The sequence below is a fragment of the Lithobates pipiens genome, unplaced genomic scaffold (genome assembly GCF_037356315.1).
Source record: "Lithobates pipiens isolate NorthernLeopardFrog02 unplaced genomic scaffold, aLitPip1_a1.2 Scaffold_19, whole genome shotgun sequence".
Classification (NCBI taxonomy): domain Eukaryota; kingdom Metazoa; phylum Chordata; class Amphibia; order Anura; family Ranidae; genus Lithobates; species Lithobates pipiens.
In genome coordinates this window covers 200,883,547-200,910,647 of record NW_027507764.1, presented here as the reverse complement: position 1 = coordinate 200,910,647, position 27,101 = coordinate 200,883,547, and positions in this window count along the sequence as shown.

Below are 27,101 nucleotides of genomic sequence, written 5' to 3'. Positions count from 1 at the left end.
TTTGAGTCCTTTTTCAACATCATTGATGTCTTCCTTGATTTTCTGTAAATCCCGATTGCACACCATTATCTCCCTGATGAGGACATGTGCACTTGCACTTGTGAAATTAGATAACATAATAAGAAGAATAGGAATACATGGCAAAATACTTTTTGTAGCACTCTCTTGATTCTTCTGTACTGATCCTGATCCCTCAATTTGAGGTCTGACCATCGTTTCATCAGTTGATCCTGCGATCGCCATACCCCAAAATTCCTGTGCAGACTTTTCACAACTTTAGTCATGATCTTGGCCTTTGTGTTTGGGTAAGGTCCATGCTTCCCATTATAGTCTGCCCTCTTCAAGATGTCCACCATCTCCACCATCTCTACAAAAGACATATTAGAGGCCTTAAATCTCCTCCGGGATCGGGACTTTCGTGGCTCCGGGCTTTTGTTGTTGCTGCTGTCTTCATGCACTTGTTCTTTCTCTGCCATGTGCTCTCCCACTGCGCTGAAAGAGAAGGGGTGGAGAATAGACTAGAAAGAAGGTCAGGGGTGGGCGGAGTTTCACACATACGTACAATCTGTGAAGGTACAATTTGAACTTGGGGCATCAGTGGCCTATACTGCTTAGAGATTGAAGCCTATATTGGGACACGATTATGCAAGTTTAGCCTGATATTAGGGTTTGTCAGTTCAGGTATAGCATTGTTCAACATATTTCTCAAAATTGTGTGTGATTGATGAACAGTAAACTAAAACTATGTCCCTTTTTCATACACAGGAAAGCCTCAGGCAGGAGGAGGCTGTAGAAAGTGGCAGCCAGGAGGAGGCTGTAGAATGTGGCAGCCAGGAGGTGGCAAGGGTAAGTGACAGCCAGAAGGTGGCAGGGGTAAGTGGCAGCCAGAAGATGGCTGGGCCCAGTACCCTGACCGAATCCCAGGTCCCTCCCCTCTGCCTTCAAAAAAAAGTCCCAGCACTTGGGTTAATTTGGCAGACTTCTGTGGCCCTCAGAACCCCCCAGTCTTCTTGAGGCCTATGCCTGCATGGCTGCCAACAAAATGCAGGAAATGGAGGTGGGCCAATGCCTCTTTTGTGAGGAAGTGACATATATGGCCCTAAATAAGGGGTTGAGGGGAGAACTCACAAGCAAAACCCACCTATGTGAGTTGGACCATCCTCCTCCTCCTCCTCCACCTCCTCCACCTCCTGCCACAACTTCAACACCAGAGCCACAGCCTGGAAGCAAGCGAGGAAGGAAGGGTGTAAGGAAGACAAGAGAGTGATGACCTGGGTTCGGTCTGGTCTGGCAAAAGACGCAGGCTGTTGTAAACCCCACAGCCTGGGGACATATATGTCACCTGCTGCTGTTCCTGATCTCTCTGAGTCCTGGACCGGATTGTGCTCCCTATTAAATAGACTCCTCAGGCTCCAAATTTTGCCTTTCAAATAGTTGTGCCCTGGGGTACAAAGGCTTCGCTAATTACACCAGTTTATCCAGCGTTGCCTTCCTCTTTATTTTGTTTTGACTGTTAATAAATGTATATTTTATGTTTAAAATCATTGGCTAGGTGTTAAAATGAAAAAAAGGACAGTTTGTTTGTGAGTAGGCAGGTACATTTCAAAAAGACAATGTCAAATTAACAAGGGACACCAACACCAACCAATCTCTTTGAGGTTAAAAACTACAATATAATAATGGTGTGGTAACTTGACACACAAAGCGAAAAAAATAAATAAAAAAACAGGAGATCTTGATTTTAAAAAAAGGAGATTACTATAAACGAAAAAATTAAAAACATTATCCTGGAGATCTGGTGAAAAAAAAGATATATATTATTCATGAGATCACAAGAAGTAATAAAGAAGTCAGTTTGTCAGAACTCTGTGTCAGCTGCAAAACAACTTCATAATTCTAGCATTATAAAGAAGAAGAGAATTGCATTGAAAGATTTCAAAATTTGCAGCGTGATGAATGTGTTATCTCCATTAAAAACGCTAGTTTTATCAGACCGAGCGCTTCCGTCTCGTACTTGATTCAGAGCATGTGTGGAATTTTGTGCATTGGAATTGTGTACACAAACTTGGAATTTTTCACAACAGATTTTGTTGGAAAATTTGAGAACCAGCTCTCAAATTTTTGTTGTCAAAAATTCAGACAAAAAATGTCTGATGGAGCCTACACCCAGTCGTAATTTCCAACAACAAGCTCCCATCAAAATGTATTGTCGGAAAATCTGATCGTGTGTACACAGCATAAGTATGGGATGGGAGTCCCGGCAATAGGTGCTGGGGCTGCAGTCTGGCGTCCCACCCAGGAAGGTCCTCTAAAATACCCCAGTAGAGTACTGGGAGACCACTATCAGGATCAGTCTATGTCAATATACTCAAAGGGGGGCCTGTGGCCCAGTTTTGTCTAAGCTAAGTATAAAGAAGTTGCATAAAGATTAGACAAGAAGAAGTCAATAGTGAGTAGGCTAGGCCTGGACGGAAAAGAGGGGAAGAAGGGCAAGAACATGTTTCCTACATTCTACAAAATATACCAAGTGTGACAATTGTTTTACAGTCAAATATTACAAGCTATTTGAAAAAAAAAACAATTTCCCCTTGAACAATATAATGAAGTCTCTGTTAGTAGCCTTTTCTGGCCCATATCATTGTATTTCCTAATGAGGGCAAGTATATCACTAATAAAGATGGATACATACAGAAATATTTGCTATTATACTAGCCCAGCAACTTAAACCCTTGCTGCCCACATAAATCCATGTGGACTAAGTAGTATTTGTCCAGTAAAAAGAAGCTAGGGATTGTTCCCCAAGAACCCTGATAATATTACAGTGTGCAAAATGATATACCATTTCTCCTTTTATATACTGATGATGTGAAGGCATTTAACCACATAGTGTGATAATTTCTGCTAATGAGCAGGAATGAGCTGAATGTTCAGTCTGAAAGTATATTTGAATCAATTAGGCTGAAATCCAGAATTTTTAGATCTTTAACTACTTCAATAAAGGCACTTACGATGACGCTGTTTAAATTACAATTGCGTGGTCATGCTACACTGTACCCAAACAACATTTGTATTATTTTCCCAAAAATAGAGCTTTCTTTTGGTGGTATTTGATCACCTTTGCGTTTTTATTTTTTGCTCAATAAATAACAAAACAAAAAAAATTTAGAAAAAAAAAGTTTTTCTTTTCTTTCTGTTATAAAATTTTACAAATAAGTATGTTTTCTCCTTCACTGATGGGCAATGATAAGGCGGCCCTGACGGGCACTGATAAGGCAGCACCAATGAGGTGGCACCAATGAGTTGGCACTGATGGACACTGACGTGCACTGACGATGGGCACTGATAGGTGGCACTGATGGGCACTGGTAGGCAGCACTGATGGGTTGCACTGATATGCAGCACTGATGGGCATTGATAGGTGGCACTGATGGGCACTCATGGGTGGCATTGGTGGGCACTGAAAGGCTACACTGATGGGTACTTATGGGTGGCACTGATAGGTAGCACTGCTGGGCACTGATACATGACATTGATATGTGGCACTGATAGATGGCATTGATAGGCATCACTGATGGCACTGGCAGGCATTGGGGATGGCCACTAATTGCCAGCTGCCTGGGCACTGATTGGCATTTCCCTTGTAGTCCTGGCGGCATCCTGGTGGTCCTGGGTGGGCATTCGAGGTCTTGGGTGGGCGTCAGATGAGAGTGAAGAAAAGCCGATCAATGGCTTTTCCTGTTTACATCGTGATCAGCTGTGATTGGACACGGCTGATCACGTGGTAAACAGCCTCCATCAGAGGCTCTTTACCGAAATGAGTGTATTGGTGTGTCAGACTGACACACCGCACCACCGATCACCACGAGAGCAGTCATTCTAGGGGGCCGCCTTATGACATCCACCCAGAACGAGAGCCATGCTGCCCAACCTTCATTTGACAGCCAGCGGGTGGGTAGTGGTTAATGGGAATTAGTCTGCTAAAAGTCCCATAATGCATTGCTAATGTCATCATTGTTCTCTGAATCTCTGGTCAGGTGCAAGTCTGCAAGACATTTGCCAATGATGGTTAAAAACTAAACTGCAGCTCACCCACTAGCAAAGGCTGTATCCTTAGTAGCCCGTTGTCAGTGTGTTGAGAGTTTAGTGAGAGTAAAGGCCCGTACACATGATAAGAAAACCGGAAGTGAAATTTCGTCCGACGAACAATCTGGCGATTTTCTAAACGTTAGTATGGTGCTTTCGACAGCCAATTAAGTTTTTTCGTCCGACAAAAGCTGGATGTGCAGACTATAAAAACGTGAACTCAACATCCAATTTTCGATTAATTAGTACGATTTTCATCCGAAAAAAATCGTAAGAGCAAGACAATGCATGCTCAGAACAAAAGAATACATACAAAACTATTCAAGACATTACGTCACTTCTGAATTGAATTCTATCATACCAGAATTTTTGTATGGTGAGTAACCTCTTCACTTTGGACATGAAACTAGCATGCAACAAAAAACGGACATTCAGTCATCCAAAAATCTTATCGTGTGTATGTGGCTTTAGGCAGGTCATAAATTATGCCATTTCCTGTCCTTCAAACCAGGGTTAAAGGAAAGAAAATTGGTTGATTACCCCATCAACGTAGTCAGGAAATAAGTCCCACATTATTAGCTTAATGTCTGGGAGACCTAAAGAGCGAGGCAGAAGTAGTTCCCATTCAGCTATAAGGGGAAGAACATGTTCTGCATCCACAGGCAAAATCCATGGACATGGGGCTTCAGGAAGGGTATGTTCACCATTCCTTTCATGCAGTGGGCATGCTATACATCTAGAGGTGGTGGAGCCGCTAACCAAGCCATCATCCTCTTCTTGCTGTGTCTCCCAGGCACAGAGTAGCTTGCAGTCCTTTTCAGCTGCAAACGCATCCTGTTCTGCTCCCTCATACAAGCCTACTCCTGCCATTGCCCCATCAACTGGTATAAAGAAGTCTGCTGAGTTATTTGATCACAGCATCAGCGATTTGCTGCAAGAGGATCTTCAGCAATTAATTACATCTACTGTCCAAACATACAACATACATGGGCAACCACCCTATTCCACCCAATAGCAGAGCTCCAAGAATGCATGGCATTGCTCTCCCCCAGTCCACTCCCCCAAGCTCAGCTATGTGTGTCCTTTATAGCACATGTGCAACAAACCTCATAGTAGTTATTTTCAGTCTTTGTCTAACCACCTAAGGACCGTGCCTATTTTTAAGACTCAGAATTTATAAGTTAAAATATATATAATTTTTTTTTAGAAAAATTACTTAGAACCCCCCAAACATTATATTATATATATATATATATATATATATATATATATATATATATTTCTGTCACACCGTATTTGCGCAGCAGCCTTTCTTTTTGGAAAAAAATACACTTTTTTGAATTAAAAAATACGACAAAAGTAAAATTAGGCCATTTTTTTATATTGTGAAACATAATGTTACTCTGAGTAAATTAATACCCAACATGTCAAGCTTTAAAATTGTGCCTGCTCGTGTAATGCGACAAACTTTTACCCTTAAAAATCTCCATAGGCGATGTTTAAAAATTTCTACAGGTTACCAGTTTTGAGTTACAGAGGAGGTCTAGAGCTAGAATTATTGCTCTTGCTCTAGCGATCACGCCGATATCCCACATGTGTGGTTTGAACACCGTTTTCATATGCGGCACTACTCACGTATGCGTTCGCTTCTGCACGTAAGCTTGTCGGGATAGGGTGCTTTAAATTTATTATTTATTTTACTTTTTATTTTTTATTTTGACACTGTCCTTTTAAAAAGAAAAAATTGGGTAACTTTTATTCCTATTATTTATTCCCCTGATGAAGACATGTGGTCGTGACGTCACGCGTAGGGACGGGATATGCGCTTCATATTGACGTAGCCAGCACAAGCTCACTGCTCATAGGAGATAAGTGTTGTTATTCATTTGTTTATGTGAGTACCTTGTATAATTTTTTAATAAACATGGCGATTGTTTAAAATTACTACACTATGGTAATCCCCCTCTTTTGATTTGCTCTTGCTCCCACTGAGACAAAGACGTAAAAGAAAAATAAGGACCCATTGGGATAATTATCCAGGGATATGGGGAGAAGAACCTAATACATCCAGTGTTTGTGTACATGTGGTTACCTCTTTACCGCAAGGTAAGGGGCCACTACCTATCAGTGTGTGTTTGCACGAAGTGAAGAAACACCTGGATGTTTTCACCTTTGGAATTGATGCACATCTAAATACTTGCAGAGTGAAGCACTTGCACTATATGCATCGCTGAATGTTAATATATTTATATGCCGATTTATGCATAGAAGATTTTTTGGATAAATAGACTATCACTTATTTTTGTTGGATTTTTATGAATTAAATCTATTAACTATGTGATATAAATTCATATATCAGCTGTTACACTGTTTTGTGCATTACTTTGCACAGGTTAGGTTCACAGAACGTATGAATATTGTTTTCTCTTGCATGGTATCACCATCTATACACCTCTTTAGTGTACTGTATACATATTATTAATTTTTTTTTTTATATCATTCACTTTGCCCTTTATTACGAATTTTTGCATGGATTTTTATACATTACTGTTTACATTTGCATTATTTGCACAGATGGTATTTTGTATATTTGCACTGTGTGATATGTTTTTCTGATGTTACGTAGCACTTTAATTGAAAGGTGAAGATACTGATACACCTTTCGTGGACAGGATCTTATTTTATGAACTTTTGCTGCACTTTAATCTAAATTCAAATTTTACTTTATTCTAGTATTACTAAAATCCATTCCTTGTTTCCCTATACCGAAGGACTATATCTGTTGTACTCTGCACTTACTGGCTCTCTACCAGTACTGCGGATTGAGTAACGTATCTCCCTAATTTTCATTTTTTCTCCTATCTTACTACTTTGTAAACAGCGCTACACCACCCTCTTAATCTAATGCTATTTGTAGTGTATACGGTTTGATCCACATTCGGTGTCTGCAGCAGGTCATTTTTTTGATAATTTTTACATGGTAGCGCAGGAATATTTATTCATTACATAAGGAATATAAACATGCCTTGTAATAGAAAAATCATGATAGGACCTCTTAAATATGAAATCTTGGGTCAAAAAGACCTCAGATCTCATATTTACACTAAAACGCAATAAAGAAAATGTAATAAAAAAACATACAAAACATTAAGAGCACTTCCGCCTTAAACGTCACTTCCGCACTTAACGTCACTTGCACCATCCAATGCTATGGAGCCGAGCAGGGGCCATCTTTCCATCACTCGGCATCCAGGCAGTTAGCAGAAAGGAAGCAATCGCCTCCGCTGCTACTGATGAAAAAGATCTTGTGGCGAATCTGCCGCAGAGACCATTTTTATCTTAAAGAGAAACACATGCCGTTCCTGAAAATACCAGGGTTATAGCAGCTAGCTGCTGCCCTAACAATGGTATTTAGCATCAAAGTATGATGTACAGGTACGACGATTTGCATGAAGTCAAGGGTGTATCTCTGTGATGTACAGAATGTGCTGAAGTAGAACTGACATTTACAAGGAAAATAGTTTTTAAAATAGCTTGCAAATTACATTTCATTGCTGGCTTCTTTAAAAAAATACAAAAAAAAACAGCACACAGACCCATCCAAAGGTCTGCTATGTATTTTGGGGAACCTTTAGAGGGATCAGTATGCTTTTTTTTAAGAAGCTGGCAATAAAATTTCAATTGCCAGCTATTTGAACTTTTTTTTTTTTTTTTTTTTAAATCTTTGTAAATGTCACTTTTGTTGTAGCACATCTTGAACAGAGTTCCCCTCAAAATGCATACCAGACCCTTTGAGTCTGGTATAAATTTTAAGTGGGTATGTCATGAAAAAACATCCCCAAAAAATGTGTATGGCCCCCTTAAAATTCTACCCTTATTCTGAGCATGCAGCTTGTCTGACCAGGAAAGTGGGGGAAGGGACTTTGCCCCTGAACCCTACCAGGCCACACGCTCTCAACATTACAAGGGCCTTTTCCCCACAACCTTGAGGCCCACATGAGGGAATTCACATTTGAAAATAATTAGAATTTTTTTAAGCAAGGCCCATCCTGTGCTCCGAAGGAATATACTTGTCAGATTGTAGTGTTTGGGCATCACCAACACTTAACTCTGATATTTTTGCAGTTGTTTCATAATTGAAAAAAAATATGATTTTTTTGTAACCAAGGTCCATCCTGTGCACTTCAGGGGTAATTATGTTAGCTTGCAGTTTTTGATAGCACAAAAACCCAGATCTAATATTTTTGGAGCTTTGCCATGGCTACAAAAAATGTACAATCTTTGGCCAGGATCGGTTCTCTGCTATGCACAAATATTTGTTTAGGGGCGGCATTTGCCACCAGCACCAGCAGCAAATTTGTATCAATTTTAGATTCTGTATCTGAAAATTATCAGCATAATTAACTTGCTGTCAGCCCCTCATAATGAATTTAATGCAAACAGGTGGCAGGTGCAGGCTTTGCAACGTACATGTACATTGCGGGCTTGGGATGCAAGGGGGCTGAACGCTGCCGACCAGTGCTGTCATTGGACACAGCATGAGTTTGGCAGCAGGTTTCAGCCAATTATTTTGGCTGAAACCTGCTGATCAGCTGTGTCCAATCACACATAGACTTCTGTGTTTACAAACACACAGAACACTATCTACATTGAACAGCGATCTGGCTGTTTCCTCTCCCTGAGAAGCAGAGAGAGAAAGCAGCCAGATTAGTACATAAAAGCAGCACACATTACACTTGTTCGGCACACAGTTAACTCCTTGATTATCCCTAGATGTAACCCCATTCTAGCCAATGTCATTAATACATAATACAGTATGAGTGTACAGTATTATCACTGAACACTGTATTAGTGTCACTAGCGACATCAGTGATAGTGTCCCATATAGTGTCTCTTAGCTCCAGATTGCCTGCCATTACAGTATAGCATCTATAGCTGCATAAAGTCCAGTATATACTGTACCATAAGTTGTAGATGCTATAACTTTCACACAGGCCAATTATTATAAAATTTTGTTTTTGTTTTTTTACCAAAGACATGTAGCAGAATACATTTTGACTAAAAAATCAGATTTTTTTATTTTTTTTTATTGGATATGCTTTAAAACAGAAAGTAGAAAATGTATATTTTTAAATATATATAAAGAAAAAAAAAATCAGTAGTGATCAAATATCACCAAAAGAAAGATCTATTTGTGTGAAAAAAATCAAATACATTTCAATTGTGTACAGAGTTGCATGACCGCGCAATTGCCAGTTAAAGCATCACAGTGCTGAATAGCAACAAATGCCCTGGCCATGAAAGGTCTAAAACATTTTGGACTGATATATGACATCTTTATGCTTCTAGAATGAAATCCTATCTAAAATGATTAGATTCTATGCATTCATTTTTTTTCAGTCGTTATACAAAAGATTTACAATGTAATAAGATTTTCTGGCTGCAGTATTTCATATCTTTCACTTTTACAATTACCTTCTGTTTAAAAAAAATATGTGATTCTTTCCAGCGAATCAGTACCATTTTAATATTGTTTCAGGGAAAAAAAATAACACTTTTAGGCTTCATTTACCACCATCAACCACCTGCACTTTAGCTGAAATAGACGGACTGTTGGTGATTACATGCTGCATGCATGAAGCATTGTGACACGTAGCAATCAATGGGTGGCACGCCCATCAAACGCTACACATTCAAATAAAAGGAAAAGCACCACAAACTCCCTGCAACTGCATACCATGCACGTGGTTGTAGCGTGTTTATTAGCAATAATATGGTTAAGCCACGTAAACAGGGTCAGACTTTCCGACAGGAAAATGTGCGATCGGAGCTTGTTCTTGGAAATTCCAGCCATGTGTAGGCTCCATCGGACAGTTTCCATCGGAATATCCGTCGCACAAAATTTGAGATCTGGTTCTCAAGTTTGCCATCAACAAATCCATTTGCATAAATTCCAATAGTGTGTACACAATTCAAAGTGCAACGCATGCTCAGAATAAATTACGAGCAGAAGCGCTCGATCTGGCAAAACTAGCGTTCGTAATGGAGATAGCACATTCGTCACACTGCAAATTTTGAAATTTTTAATGCAGTGCATTCTCTTCTTCTTTATAATACTAGAAGAATTAAGTTGTTTTGCTGCTCATATTCATACAGAGTTCTCACAAACGTATTTCTTTATAATTTCTCATGATCTCATGAATAATACTATTTATTTTTTCATCAGATCTCCATAATACTTTTTTTTTTCTAGTGCTCTCCATAATATTATTTCTCGTTTTGTGTGTCAAGTTACCACAATACCATTATTATCTTGTATTTTACCTCAAGGAGGTTGGTTGGTGTCCCTTGTTAATTTGACATTGTATTTTTGAAATGTACCTGCCTACTCACAAAAACACTGTCCTTTTTGAAGTAAAACACATAGTCAAGTATTTGTGAAAAACAAATATCCATTTATTATGGGTCATAGCAAAATAAAGAGGAAAGCAATGCTGGAGAAACTGGTGAAATTTGCAAAGGCTTTGTACCCCAAGGGCACACATCAATTATTTTACAGTCAAAACTGGTGGCCTGAGGAGTCCATATAATAGTAAGCACCAAACCAGTCCAGCATCACAAGAGATCAGGAACAGCAGCACATGACATCTATGTGCCCAGGCTGTGGTCATACAATAGCCTGCATCTTTTGCCAGACCAGACTGAACCCAGGCCATCACTCTCTTGTCTTCCTTACATGCTTCCTTCCAGGCTGTGGCTCTGGTGTTGGAGTTGTGGCAGGAGGTGGAGGAGGAGGACCATGGTTCAACTCACAAATGTGGCTTTGGCTCGTGAGCTTGCCCCTCAACCTCTTATTTAGGGCTTGCAAGATCACTTCCTCACATAAGAGACATTGGCCCTCCTCAATTTCCAGCATTTTGCAGGCTATCATGTAGGCACAATCCTCTTGAACACGGGGGGGGGGGGGGGTTCTGAGGGCTGCAGTAGCCTTCAGAAATAGGCTAATTGCTGCCTCCTCCAGGTTACTCCTCTTCCTGGCACTTTTTTGTGGGAGGCTGAGTGACCTGCGATTCAGGCAGGCTACTGGGCCCGGCCACCTCCTAGCTGCCAATTTCCACTGCCTCCTCCTGAATGAGGCTTTCCTGTGTCTGAAAAAGGGACATAGTTTTAGTTTTTGGTTCATCAATCACACATAATTTCCAGCTCATGATTGTTGCAAATTGAATTTAATGAATAGAAAAGACTATCATTCTGACCCCAGCATTTTTCATTCTTGTCACAATCATTTGTGGCCACTACTGTCTATTATATCAACAGACAGTAGACAGTAGATATATCGTAAAACACTTTGGGAAATCAGAAACTAGTTATCAAAACTAACATATATTTAACATCATTAATTTGACAACCAGACATAACCTGACTCAAGATGGGCTCCTCCACATGTTGCTGCCTGGACGGTCCAGGTTGGTCGTCGGAAGCCTCAGATGGGGGGGGGAGGAAGCCTTGAAAGAAGTCTGGAGAGTGCTGGCCTGGGTTCAGTCTGGCCTGCCAGAAAATGCAGTCTGTCATAGTACCAGGAAAGTACTGCAAAATAGTGAAAAGTGGAATTTCCTTTAGTAAATAATACCCACAGTGATTTCTAATTTGCCATTTGAACTAACAGAGAGCACTGAAAAACAGAAAGGTCAGAGCTGAAAATCAGATAGGAGCGGACAAGAACGCACTGAAAATCAAATACGTAATAGAAATATGAACCCACAATCACAAACTGAAGAGTAGTAACGATCGTAAAAGCAGGAGGCTGAAAAGCGTGAATCGCCTGTCACCAAACTTCTACTAACACGAGATTAGCGGAAGGAGCCCAAAGGATGGCACACTTGGTATTGAATTTCCTCTTTCTAGTGCCGTCATACGTGTTGTATGTCACCGCGTCCTTGCCGTTCGGAAATTTGGACAACTTTGTGCGACCGTGTGTATGCAAGACAAGTTTGAGCCAACATCCATCAGAAAAAAAACATGGGATTTTGTTGTGGGAATGTCCAATCATGTATACGCGGCATTAGGGTAAGCATTGCTTCCTCACCGCCTGTCAATAGCCTGTGAAGCACAATCCAATGGGATTCACAGGGAAGGCAGATTTAGAAGCACATATAAATCTAGCCTTAGGCTGATCTCCGTTGAGCAGGCAGATCACAGGTGCATCTCTGCTTGCTGTGTAGAGCGGAGAAGGATAGAGTACTCCTGTCCTCTATGGTGAAATCGGATGAAAACGAACAGCTCATTTTTATCTGATCCAGATGGATGAAAAATAGGACCACCATCCATCTGGATTTGGTGGACAGGATCGGATCGGATAGCAGCAGGTGTCAGCAGACATGTCACCGCTGACATCCACCACTCCATAGGGGTGAATGGATGGTCCGATCAGGTCAGATCGGACAGCCTGTGTAAAAGGGGCCTTTATTGAGTATTGTTTAGCAGCATTCCCTGCCTGCTGGACTACAGAACCCCACCTATCCCATCCTTTTCTGATCCTCACACAGGACCGGACTTACCATTGGGCTTGACTGGGCTCAAGCTCATGGGCCCCGTCCAATAGGGGGCCCCACCGAGATACATAACCGAGTGTACTCGGCTCAACTCCACTAACAGTCACGCCCAGTCCTGCCCTATGATGGACATAACACAGGGACTGGGCGTAACTGTGAGCCGAGCCGAGAACACTCGGCTACTCTCGGCTCCGCTTGAGACTGCGAGAGGGCCTGAGAGACGCTGTAACGACATATTTGGTGACCCATCGCAGTTTACTATGGAAGTGAATTTCCGTCGCTGCCATCTTGCTACACCCCACATTCGTCCCCAGTAAGGATAAACTAAGAAGGGGTAAAGCGGACATGTTGTTACACCCACCGGAGTTTTGCATTTTAGATGTATTTATAACATTAAAGTTAGTATATAGTGAAATACAGTACTTAAAATTCTGTCTGACTACTTAGATGTTGAATTTTAAAAGCAGCGAACTTCTGTCAGATAAGTAAACCTGTGAGATGAGCAGGGTTGCCGCTGCTTTTAAAATTCAAGATCTATGTAGTCAGATGGAGTTCTAAGTCCTGTATTTCACTATATAAACTGACTTTACTGTTATAAGTATGTGTAAAGTGCAAAACATGTCCGCTTTACCCCTTCTTAGTGTATCCTTACTGTGGACGAGTGTGGGGTGTACCAAGATGGTGGCAACGGAACGTCACTTCCATAGAAAACTGCCATGGGTCGCCGAATATATCGCTACAACGCTGAGAGGACCAGAGAGCCGCCGAGATACACAGGACACTGTATCTCGGTGGCGCCATTTTTAAACTTCAAGACTGCAATGACAAGGCTGCAAATGACAAGGCTGCAAATGACACTGGGGCAAGGCTGCAAATGACAAGGCTACACTGACAAGGCTGCAAATGACACTGACAAGGCTGCAATGACACTGGACAAGGCTGCAGATGGATGAGCAAGGCTGCAGATGGACACTGATAAGGCTGCATTGATGGGCATTTAAATGTAAGTTTTTTCCTTAAACTTCCCTCCTAAAAGTTTTTTTCCTTCAAATTCCCTCCTGTACTTGAGGTGCGAGTTATACGCTGGCTCGTGTTATGAGATGATAAATACGGTAATGTATAGAAGGTAGGGACCGAAAGTGACTCAAGCCCAGGGGCCCCCACCACCCTAAGTCCTGCCCTGCCATCACACCTTTGCTTTCTAAAGCCTGCCCACACACTGAGATTGATTAGTAAATAGACTGCATGCTTTGCACGTGCATGGAAAAAAAAAATTTCAGGTGTTTTATTGGATGATAAAAGGCTGCATATCTTCACCTCATTCATTGAGCTCTAGGGAAAATTTATTTTCAAAGTGAATATTCTATTTGCCTCTTGTTAAATCAACTCCATTGCATAAAGGGTCAATAGAGACTAAGCTCCCAGGAGCATCCCCTGCAAGACTTTTAAATGTTTGCTAATAGTCACAGGGAGTTATAAAAGTTATTTTTCATTACAGGAATAAAAGAAAAAATTAACGCTGAGACAGTATCTAGAGGGGACGAGAGATGTTAGGGGGTAAGTCTGGGTCATGTCTCTACATGTACTGAACATGCAGTAAAATCCAGAAAATTACTAGAATACTTTAATCTTTTATTCCTAAAAAGAAAGAGAATGAAAATCCATAAATTAGCTATAAGCATATGGACTAATAATATGACTCTGGGAACCATTATAGCTAAAAATCTATCAAAATGAAGGTAATAAAAAAAAGACTGAGTTTGGGGTCAAGTGGTACTGTGAACCCATCAAGTCATAATGATATTATTTGTGTTTCCGAATCCTGGTATTACAGGACTTCCCTAAAGAAAGTAAGTATCAGAGGCTAGTGAGATATTGCATATGGGACATAATAGGATAAAGGTCAGTATTTTCATTTGCCACAAAGTTGTCAATTTTTATCCTAACTCAGCAATTTTTCATCTTACCTCTTGATTTTCAAGAAAAAATGCTTAACACAGACATGCCTCTATTTTTCAATATACATATGGGCATTCCTTTTCATTTCTAGTTGAATTGACAAGGAAGGATTAATAGAACTAGATCCTTCAAATTTATGGAATTAAAGACTAGCCAACAGCCACATCCCATTACTGTATCTTACCATTAGGCGCAACATTTTTCATTAGATGTCTTCATTGTGGTCATGTAGACCTTAGGACCAGCCAATGTACATACATAAATATCCAAGCCAAACTAAAATTTGCCAGGCTTGGGAAATGTAAGGTGACATAGTAAACTGTATCAGTAACAGTATCCAAAGGAACCTTTGAGAAGGTTGACCACACTTATTGGTATGTCTGAAACAGAACCTGGTCTAATCATTGCTGCCTTTCATTGACAAACACTCCGTTATATGATGAACTGTTTGGCACCTTAAATTCCATGACATAATGCAGAAATAACAATAATCTAGACAGTGGCATAAAACATTAAGGGCAATTTTAAGCTGTTTATTAGCTTTGGCTTCCACTGTGCAATCTATTCTTAGTCTACCTAATAGTGTTTCAAATGTACAAACGTTAAAATCATCAATTTACACTAATTTAAATCTGCAAAAAAGGACAGTTATGTTTTTTTATGAGCTGAACGACTGAAACCAACATGTGTGCCAAGTGGACAATTTCGTGTTCCTACAGTAAAAATTCCACTTTCCTTTAAACTTTTGTGTTTGGGTTCTTTGGAGTGTCTGAGTACATTCTCTATTTTTGCAACTTTTGTTAAGTAAATGAAAAGAAACTTAAGGACAGAAGCATGGTGTATGGGCTTAAACAGTCAGTCTCGCTGATGGAAGTGGGATTAAATACTGTACAGTGGTGTGAAAAAGTGTTTGCCCCCTTCCTCATTTCCTGTTCCTTTGCATGTTTGTCACACTTAAGTGTTTCGGAACATCAAACCAATTTAAACAATAGTCAAGGACAACACAAGTAAACACAAAATGCAATTTGTAAATGAAGGTGTTTATTATTAAAGGTGAAAAAAAATCCAAACCATCATGGCCCTGTGTGAAAAAGTGATTGCCCCTCTTGTTAAAACATACTATAACTGTGGTTGTCCACACCTGAGTTCAATTTCTCTAGCCACACCCAGGCCTGATTATTGCCACACCTGTTCACAATCAAGGCATCACTTAAATAGGAGCTGCTTGACACAGTAAGGTCCACCAGAAGATCCTTAAAAGCTACACATCATGCCGAGACCCAAAGAAATTCAGGAACAATTGAGAAAGAAAGTAATTGAGATCTATCAGTCTGGAAAGGGTTATAAAGCCATTTCCAAAGCTTTGGGAATCCAGCGAACCACAGTGAGAGCCATTATCCACAAATGGCGAAGACATGGAACAGTGGTGAACCTTCCCAGGAGTGGCCGGCCTCCCAAAATTACCCCAAGAGCGCAGCGACGACTCATCCAAGAGGTCACAAAGGACCCAACAACAACGTCCAAGGAACTGCAGGCCTCACTTGCCTCAGTTAAGGTCAGCGTTCATGCCTCCACCATCAGGAAAAGACTGGGCAAAAATGGCCTGCATGGCAGAGTTCCAAGGAGAAAACCACTGCTGAGCAAAAAGAACATCAAAGCTCGTCTCAATTTCTCCACAACACATCTTGATGATCCCCAAGACTTTTGGGACAACATTCTGTGGACCGATGAGACAAAAGTGGAACTCTTTGGAAGGTGTGTGTCCAAGTATATCTGGCGTAGAAGGAACACTGCATTTCATAAAAAGAACATTATACCAACAGTAAAATATGGTGGTGGTAGTGTGATGGTCTGGGGCTGTTTTGCTGCTTCAGGACCTGGAAGACTTGCCGTGATAAAAGGAACTATGAATTCTGCTGTCTACCAAGAGATCCTGAAGGAGAATGTCCGACCATCTGTTCGTGTACTCAAGCTAAAACGAACTTGGGTTCTGCAGCAGGACAATGATCCTAAACACACCAGCAAGTCCACCACCGAATGGCTGAAGACAAACAAAATGAAGACTTTGGAGTGGCCTAGCCAAAGTCCTGACCTGAATCCTATTGAGATGTTGTGGTATGACCTTAAAAAGGCCGTTCATGCTCGAAAACCCTCTAATGTAACTGAATTAGGACAATTCTGCAAAGATGAGTGGGCCAAAATTCCTCCAAGACGCTGTAAAAGCCTCATTACACGTTATCGCAAACGCTTGGTTGCAGTTGTTGCTGCTAAGGGTGGCCCAACCAGTTATTAGGTTTAGGGGGCAATCACTTTTTCACACAGGGCCATGATGGTTTGGATTTTTTTTCACCTTTAATAATAAACACCTTCATTTACAAATTGCATTTTGTGTTTACTTGTGTTGCCCTTGACTATTGTTTAAATTGGGTTGATGTTCCGAAACACTTAAGTGTGACAAACATGCAAAGCAACAGGAAATGAGGAAGGGGGCAAACACTTTTTCACACCACTGTATGTATAAATGAAAAGATAGTGCACTGATATCACATTCTACTATTTTACATAAAATATACTAGGCAGATGGTCAAAGTTTACATAGGCTGGTTTACAAATATACAGAGTACAAATCAACCATTATATTTACCAAAAACACCAAACATTGTTTAGAGTAACTAACCCCATAAAATTGCAGCACATATGTATGTACAGTTTGTGCTTTTGAGATAATTGTCAATATGCAACAATAAAAACATTTTTGCCACATTTTTTGAGAAATTGTGATACTTATAACCATGTGTTGATTAGCCAATAATGGTAGGAGACCCATGTTTGACCCATGTTTGCATTCTTATAGAAGGTATGCCTTCTTAGTTAAAAGAATATGAGTTTGCCACACATTAGCCAAACTTGCCCTACAATTTAGAAAGCACTTCAGAAAAACCCCAGTAAAATGCTATGCACATTTTTATAATAATATTTTAAAAAATCCAAGGCATCTATTTACGAAAGTTTTAAAGAGTATCATGCTCAGAAAATAGCCAATGGCTATTTTTCCAATTAACATTCAAAGAGATTCGCCCATCAGTTTCTGCCTGTGTTATCTTTATTTACTGTACAACAGCTGCTGCCTGAATCTTTCCAGGATAAATGTAATTTATCATAGATAGGGGTCCTATCTATGAGTGTGAAATGATACATAATTCTACATATGCATCTATCCTTATCAGTATATATATGTTTCTTTTTGTGAGTTTGCTTATTTATATGTTCATTCCTTATAGAGACAACTACATATAATTTCTCGGGAAGCATATACTCCCGAAGAAGTGGTCACCCCGCGAAACATGTCGAGTTTGAATCAGCCCGATCATTGTTCTTTTTCCCCTATCGTGGAGGATTGAATGCACGTTTTCACTGTTCAGTTTCTGTATAGAGATATATTTATATGTATTGTGTATATTTTCTCTTAAGGATTGTCTGTCAAGGTCACACAATGCTTTTTTCACACATTGAATGCTGAGCAAATCCCTATTTAAAGTTGCCAAAATAAATAAAGTGAATATTTAAAATCTTGGGTAAATATTCACCAAACTACAGGCAAATTTTTCTTTAAATCTTTAATAAATTGACCCTTTGTGTTGTGGTTATAATATAAAATAAAAAGTGGATTTGCTCAGCAATTATTTGTAAATGTATACATCAACAAACTTTCAGTTAAACATTTATTTTACAGCCAGATTACATTTGTGGTGAGAAGTGAATTACAACAACGCTTTATAGAACTTTAAATTTGTCCTCAGTGACAACTAATATTACAATCATATTTAAAAATAAGGTTGTGTTTAACAGGAGATTCTGTTTGAAAAATATAATATCAGCATATGAGTCATAAGAAATCATACTCACTTTAATTGTGGCTTGTAGTAAAAACAAGCAGTTTAAGTTGTCGATCCATTTTGGTTTTTTTTAGCACAGGCCAGTAAGAGTTTAATTAAGCAGCCTTCAAACACAAAAAGTTATATAAATTGGCTAATTGGGGAAAAAATATTGAAATAGGAAATGCAATTACTCTAAATGAAATTAATGAACACTTTTAGAAACCAGGTTTGCATAACTCTTACCAATCTGAGCCCTTAAATAAATCTCTAACAGCTTAGAGAATGGATAACTCACCAAGGTCAGGGTGGGTCCTAAATTGCCACAACCACTAGGTATAAAAATAATTTGTAGATAAAGGAATGAAGGAATATGAACATACCCGTGTCAGCTAAGCTGTTTCGCACAATAAGAATCATTGAGCAAATCTAAATACCAGTTTCTCTGTTTACTTGGGACTTGCACCTCCTTTCTCACTAGGGTGTATCTACTGTTTATATACACTTCCACTCAAGCAAACTGAATAGACATAGTCAGTGCTTGCCCAGTCCAGTACTGCAGGAAAGGCCACCACGTTATGCCAAATGAAATGTTCTGTCCAAATAAGAGCACGCCGAGAACACTAAGTTAGTTTTAGTGGAACTGTGCTCCATTTATAAAGAGCATTTCTGTCACATAAACAGTGTGAACCTCTACTGTAAACAAAATGCATAGTACGTATGTTTTAGAAGCATTTCCATATTCACAGAAGTGGATTTATGATTTAAAGGTCAGGATCTGTACATTAATAAACACTATCTGCTTTTTAGGCACAGTATTCCAGAATAATGGATAACTTTCTGCTGTTCCTAAGTTACGAGCTTTCCTTTATAGTAGTGAAATCTAATGCTGGTCACAAACACAGCAATTTCCTAGAATTTTCAACCAGATTTTGATTACAAAAACACTTAAAACCATAAGGCAACGTCTCACCAAAAATGCATATATTTGTATAATTATTTATTGTTGTATGGCAGAAATAATGGTAGGTTACCTGAATCCATTTGATTATCTTTGTTATTAAAAGTTGTTGAAACTGCTAGAAAACTTTGTGTGTATAGCCAGCATATCAGTGATTAAAAAAATGTGTGCTTTGTGGACTTCTTCTATTGAGACAAATTTACTGTTTGGAGAGGCAGCAATGAAACCTTTCCAAGTAAATTTTGACAGAACTAAAGTTTAAAAAAATGGTAATAGGTGGAATTTTCTGACTCTGCGAGGTCGATTTACTACTGTTCACTTTGCAAGGGAATTTACCCTTAGCTTAGTGAATGATGTGAAGCACTGCTGACTTCGATCATCCAATCATGTGCTAGCAAAAATATACCTTTTTTGCTTTTAATTTTCCTTGCACAATATTGTTCTTTTTTTGCAAAGGCCATTGTTAACACATTTAATTATTTAAGGGAAATTTCCATGCAAAGTGAACAGGTTAACTGCCTTTATTAAATCAACCCCAATATGTCTCTTTTGTCATAAACCATCTTTTTCTTCCTGTTGCCAATTGACTGCTACATATGCACAGTGCAAGGTGCATTCCTGACACCTATAATAATTAACCTCCCTGACGGTATTCCCGAGTCTGGCTTGGGGTGAGATTTAAATACCATAAGCGGTATTCCCGAGCCAGACTCGGGATCGCATCGCTGGATCCATGGAGGGGTTTACTTACCTTGTCCCCTGGATCCAGCGATGTCTCCCCGATGTGATCAGCGAGCCGTCCTCCGCTCGATCTGTCACATTGCCACGCTCCGTTCCCTGCGAGCGTTGCGGCGCACGGGGGCGGCGTTCGGCGCAAATTTCAAAAAGTTAAATACACAGTATGGATGCAGTATACTGTAATCTTGCAGATTACAGTACTGTATCAAATAATTACACATCCCCTTTGTCCCTAGTGGTTTGTCCAGTGTCCTGCATGCAGTTTTATATTATAAATACTGTTCTTTATGCCAAGAAACTGGAGATTGTCCATAGCAACCAAAAAGTGTCCGTTTACATCAAAAGTGGTTATAGATCAGCTAGAAAACAGCGTTAATAAATTAGAATCACTCGCAGAATTGAGAGATAGTAATTTGTGGGGAAATTCGTCATCAAACACTAAAAGTAATGACAGCAACAATTCTGCAGCACAGTATTTTTGATTTGATTACATTATTGAATAATTTGTATTATTATTATATTATTATTTGTTATAATTATTTATAGTTATTTATTTTAATATATATATATATATATATATATATATATATATATATATATATATATATATATATATATATATATATATAAATTTATGATTTCATATTTCAAATTTTATCATACCCGTGATGTCTATTACACTCTTGTTTGGACAGATTTAGGTGAATTATTTCTAAGAATTACAGGCCTACAATATAAAATGCCAAATTTCCATGCAAAATAATGGTAACCTTTTCAGCACCTAAAATCTGAAATAATCATACCGCCAGGGAGGTTAATGATGTATCTCCTGTGTGCATGAGGTATTGGCCACATATTGGTTAAAAACTGAAATTTTTTGTACTGGGAGAACAGTGAGAGAAGATGTAAGAGGCAGTGACAGAGCGATGAAAGGGAGCATGGACTTCACATTGCTGAAGGAGGCCACAGTAAAATGTATATTTGCCATAATGTGCAAGTGCGCTGTTCACAACTGTACATTATGACAAGAGTTGTGACACATGTGGATACAATTTCACTTTGAAAAAAATCTTTACGAAGAGAACTATGCAGACTGCCATTGCTAAGCTCCTTCTGAAAAAGCTAATTGCCTGGAGATCATGCTGATGGAAAACGTCAATACTTTCTGAGTCAGTGGCCTAGAAAAAGCATGCAAATCAGAAGTTCCAAATGTTATTGACTTTGTTTATGACACGCTTACAAAGAAATGTATTAAGATTGGAGACAGGCAGAAAACAAGCATCTTCAAAAAAAAAAGAGAAACGACCGCCTGTATTTGTGTCTCAATTTGATGATCTCTATTGAATGGGATCCTTATAGGGGCTCTATTACCTTAAAATGTGTGGGTTTTTCAAAATAAAGGTTTTTGTGTTTTGTGTTGAAAGAATATGAAATGCCAGTTTTTGGTAGAGATCCCAGCTTTGTGTAATTTCCCCTTATAGGTATTTTTTGCAATATTAGGTTAAACAGGAACAAAGAATCCTTTAAATTGGTCAAAAATTATTTGTTTCGCTGATTTATATCCAATGAATAAAAGGTGGATAAGTAACAAATGGAATGTAAGATTGAGGGAAAAAATAATTGTCCTATCCATCAGCATATATGATCAAAAACAGGAATAAGCAACCAGATGTTTCAAAATCAAAGATATTCTGGTCTATGGCCAGCCTTAGCTGTCAAAATAAAAACAACTATTATATTTTGACCTCCAAAATCTGTAAATATTAATACATATTTATGATAGGAAACAGGCAAAAGTACTGTAATTTAAATGGGAGAACATTGTGGCATTTGACGTATTGGAAAGTAATGTAAAACAAAAGGCTTTTCATCTTGCAGACACTATACATGTTGCTCCCCATTTCCTTACTGGCACTGTATTTATTGGCTTTAAAGCAATGAAATAATATATGAATTTTTCCAGAAGCATTCACAGTCTTCTATCCTTAGCATCAAGATACTTATCCCCAAAAATTGGTCTTGATGTATTAAATGGGAATATTATTCATTGTTTTTATTTAATCGTTTTACAATATGTCGCTATGTGACACATTAACGCGTGTGTTGAAATCTACCAATCTAAAAAGAATGTGTTGTTTGGATGTCAAATAAATCTCTACCTCCAGAAGTAGTCAGACCCGGGGTTTAAGTGTGATGCTTGTAATCTCTGTAATTTATTTTAGGATGGATTTATAGCAACCAAATATGTTTGCGGGTAAGCAAAACAAGTCAGCTCTATTTCCTTTAAATAAAAGTATAAGTGCATCATAAAACAGAATTACGTGTACTCAATGAAGAATTGAAAAACAGTGCCTCAAGGAGCACTAAATTTATAATACAAGCAAACATGACCTACTAATAGCACAGGAAAACATATACAAACCTCAGGATTAAGGATACTGCAAATGAAATGCTTGATGGATAGAAGGTATTCTCATTATTACTGAAACTGACAACAGCAAAAAAACTTGACCGAAATACGCAGGGCATAATGTATGTACTACACCCTCTACTTCTGTCTTACCGCCATTTCCACCCCTCACACTCACTGGCATTTCCTGACTGTCTGACGCAGTGGGGGAATTCATAGGAATGTAATAGACGCCCTTTGGAATTTCATCAGGCCATTGCAGTGAAATTAACCGTGCTTGAGCCTGTCTCAGTTACCTGTCAGAGACAGGTACATGAATCTGCTGAAACCTGGACTATCAATACTGGACACTCCTTACTCAATGCTCTCCCTTCCCAGCCACTGCGCCCTTCATACCAACAGGCACATGGCCAAGGAAATTTGTAATGTGGCGAGCGGAGCCTTATGGGAAGAGAGAGACTAGCCCTCCACGAGGTCTGCCTTGCTGTTGATTAACAGTGGATGGCAGTCAGTGAATCACTTAGCTGTTATTTATTTCTAATTTGTCCACTGCCATCTGCCATCAACCAATAGAAAGGTAGACTTGATGAAGAACTAGTCTCTTAGTTCTCCATCAGGCTCTGCCTGCCAAGTGACTTAAGGAATTTCCAAAATATGGGCATTGATATATTTGGTAATGGCTTCACCACTATCCCTGGCCCCCTTTATTTAAAATTAGCTTTCAACCAAGGCATCTCCGGTTAGATCCCTTTGTGGGAAGCTGTCACTTTTTTGACAGTTTCCTAGCACAGACATGCCCTGCTTTGAGCACCGGTGTAGTTTTGTTGCCTCAAAGCCAATCTTTATTAACACAGGGTTCTTAATCTGAGAATAGGCAGTTATTCTTCAAGAACCTGTTTCAATTATAGCGACAGTTTTTTTAAGTAATGGGAGCAAGAACTACCTACATTTGTCGCATCTGTTGGTACTTGTACCGCACTCATGATTCCTGCCTAGTTTTTTGCCTGTTACCTGTCTTCCCTGATATCCCTGACCTGATAGACTTCCTGTTTTGGCCACCTGTGTGACCTGACCATGGCTTTGTTAAAGCGGAACTTCACTCCCAAGGGGACATTCAGTAATTTAAGTATTTTGGGGGGGGGGGGGTACCTGGTTTTGACATGTACCTGCTCCCACTTCTGTTTGGATTGCCATGGTGATCTAAGTGGAAGTTCACCCCACCTTTTACCCCATGTCACAGGTCCCAGAAGGCTGCGGGGCCATTCTCAAAGTTCAGGGCAGCAGAAAGCCAACTGTTATGCCACAAGCAATCACAGCTTCCCAAAGTAAACCTGCCGGTGCAAGGGACCTGAATAGCCATATCAGGTGAGGACTGTGCTGGATCATTGGATAGGTAAAGCCTGGTACATATGGGCTGAATATAGACCGGTATCAGCCATTTGAACGTAAACCTGCCGACATTCATCCAGTGTGTACACCAGCCTGTCCGACAGAAGCCGGCCATATGGGCATGCTGGAAAACCAGCATACAATTGGCATCCGATAAGCGCTGGTGGACCGATGTGTTTTGGGGGGGGGGGGAGCAGCCCAGCTGTTAGACCACAATAGTTCAGCAGGGAGACAACTGTACTAACATTGGATAGTTAGTACAGCATGTTCCTCCCAAGCTCTTCAGTTTTTGTTCAGTCCGCTGTTGAATGAAAGAAAAATTATGTGTACCAGGCACAAGTGAAGCAAAATGATACCCCAGCTCCACTGGCCATATAACGATCTCTGAACTGTGGACCGGTGCTCTAGCCAGGACGTTCAGGCCCCAAAATGCAGAACTTGAATCAGAAAAGGGCTGGCGACTCGGATGCTCTTGAATAAAAGTCCTTTATTTGGTTACATGGGTACACGGGTACAGGCTACGTTGACTCGTTTCGGCTAAGAAGCCAACATCAAAGCATACATGTTTGATTTAAAAACTGATATTTATAACAAAGTAAGCACTCCAAATAGGGTGGGTGTATCCTAATCAGAGCAATCAAAACAATTAAAAACACATGGAGAAAAGAAAGAGAGACGCACAGCAAGCATATGAGGGACATATTATGAACAAATAAAGCACATTCAAAACGGTGCAATGAATGTATCAAACAATGCGACTATGTTAAACAATGCGATTATGTTAAAAAAAGATTTATTTCCATCCTATCATTCAAGCCATATGGTTTTCTAGTATTGAGGGTATGGACCCACCAAATTTCACATTTAAGCAAAATACGATGAGTGTCACCTCCTCTTGGTTTTTTTTTAACCTGTTCAGCACCAAAAAAGGAAAAAGTGTCAAGATTACCATGATGAAATTTCCGGAAATGTTTTGACACATTTGAGATATTTTTAGCATTAATATTTGTAGTGTCATTAGACATGTGCAAAAGGAAAAAAATTGTTTAGTTTAGTTTCGTTTTAATTCGTTAATGAATTAATTTCATTTAGTTATATTCGTTAAATTCGTTTTCGGATTTCGTTTAGTTTTCTACCAAATTCGAAAAATCGGTCGCATTCGAAAATATTTCAACCAAATTCGAAAATATTTCTACCGAATTCGAAATGATTTCAACATGATTTGAAATGATTTCAACTGCATTCGAAACTATTTCAACCGGATTCGAAAATATTTTGTGATCCGACTTTAGGGCCATGTATCTCGGGGTCACTTGGTGCTAGAAGCCCCAAATATTTGCCCATATCTGGGGTCACTTGGTGGCAGGTGACGTGGCAAGAGGACAATCCACAACTTGGTCATGTGGCACTCATGGCCGGTCACATAGCACTCGTGTCAGGTCACGTGGCACTCATGGCCGGTCACATGACACTCATGTCAGGTCACGTGGCACTCGTGGCCGGTCACGTGACCATCGTGGCCGGCCACGTGGCACTCGTGGCAGGTCATGTGGCACTCGTGACAGGTGTCGTGGCAAGTGGACAATACACAACTTGTGGCAGGTGACGTGGCAAGTGGACAATACACAACTTGTGGCAGGTGACGTGGCAAGTGGACAAATACAATACACAACTTGTGGCAAGTGGACAATGACATACAGCATATGCACTTGCCTTGCGATCGACATATGTGACTTCTTCAATCAGGCATGCTGATAACTTCATTGATACCATAAATATAAATGAAATAAGATGTGTGTGTTTTTTTGCACTGGTACACTGCAAGTATAAAAAGTTGATGTGACAGATGTCTATAAGTAAGTATAAGTAACTAACCATCTTCCAAAATTTCTAATTCAAATAGAAAAGATTAGAACAGAATAGAAAAAAAATATAATTTAATAGAATAAAATAAAATTCTAATTCTAATTCATTCTATACGAAATTCGAATGTCGTTGTGTATTGTTCACTTGCCACGACACCTGCCATGAGTGCCATGTGACCTGCCACGAGTGCCACATGACCAAGTTGTGGATTGTCCACTTGCCACGTCACCTGCCACCAAGTGACCCCAGATATGGGCAATATGCCAAGTACTTTTCTGCAGCAGAGAATGACATTTTGCGACACGAATTTGGGGCCACATATCTCGGGGTCACTTATAGCTAGAAACACCAAATTTGGTATGCAAACACAATAGAACTAGCACTACAACATATCCATTTGGGGTTTCTAGCACCAAGTGACCCCGAGATACGTGGCCCCAAAGTCGGGTCACAAAATGTCAAGCACTTTTCTGCAGCAGAGAATTACATTTTGCGACCCGAATTTGGGGCCACATATCTCGGGGGCACTTATAGCTAGAAATCTTTTCTATCCAAATTTAAAATGAATTAATTAAAAAATTTGAATTCATACTGTTCGAAATTCAAATTTATTCTATTTGAAATCTGAATTTCAGAAGATGGTTGTATATTCTTTCTATTTTATTCTATTCAATTATATTTTTTTCTAATCTTTTTTATTTGAATTAGAAATTTTGGAAGATGGTTAGTTATTTACTTATATACATCTGTCACATCAACTTCTCATACTTGCAGTTTACCAGTGCAAAAAACACACACATCTTATTTCATTTATATTTATCACATCAATGAAGTTGCCAGCATGCCTGATTGAAGAAGTCACGGATGTCGATCGCAAGGCAAGTACATATACTGTATGTCATTGTCCACTTGCCACGTCACCTGCCACAAGTTGTGTATTGTCCACTTGCCACATCACCTGCCACAATTTGTGTATTGTCCACTTGCCATGACACCTGCCATGAGTGCCACATGACCTGCCACGAGTGCCATATGACCAAGTTGTGGATTGTCCACTTGCCACGTCACCTGCCACAAGTTGGTTCCTAGCACCAAGTGACTCTGAGATATGGACAATATGTCAGGTACTTTTCTGCAGAAGAGAATGACATTTTCGACCCGACTTTGGGGCCCCGTAACTCGGGGTCACTTGGAGAGAGAAACCAAAGATGGAGATGTTGTAGTGCTAGTTCTACTGTGTGTTTCTAGCTATAAGTGGCCCCGAGATA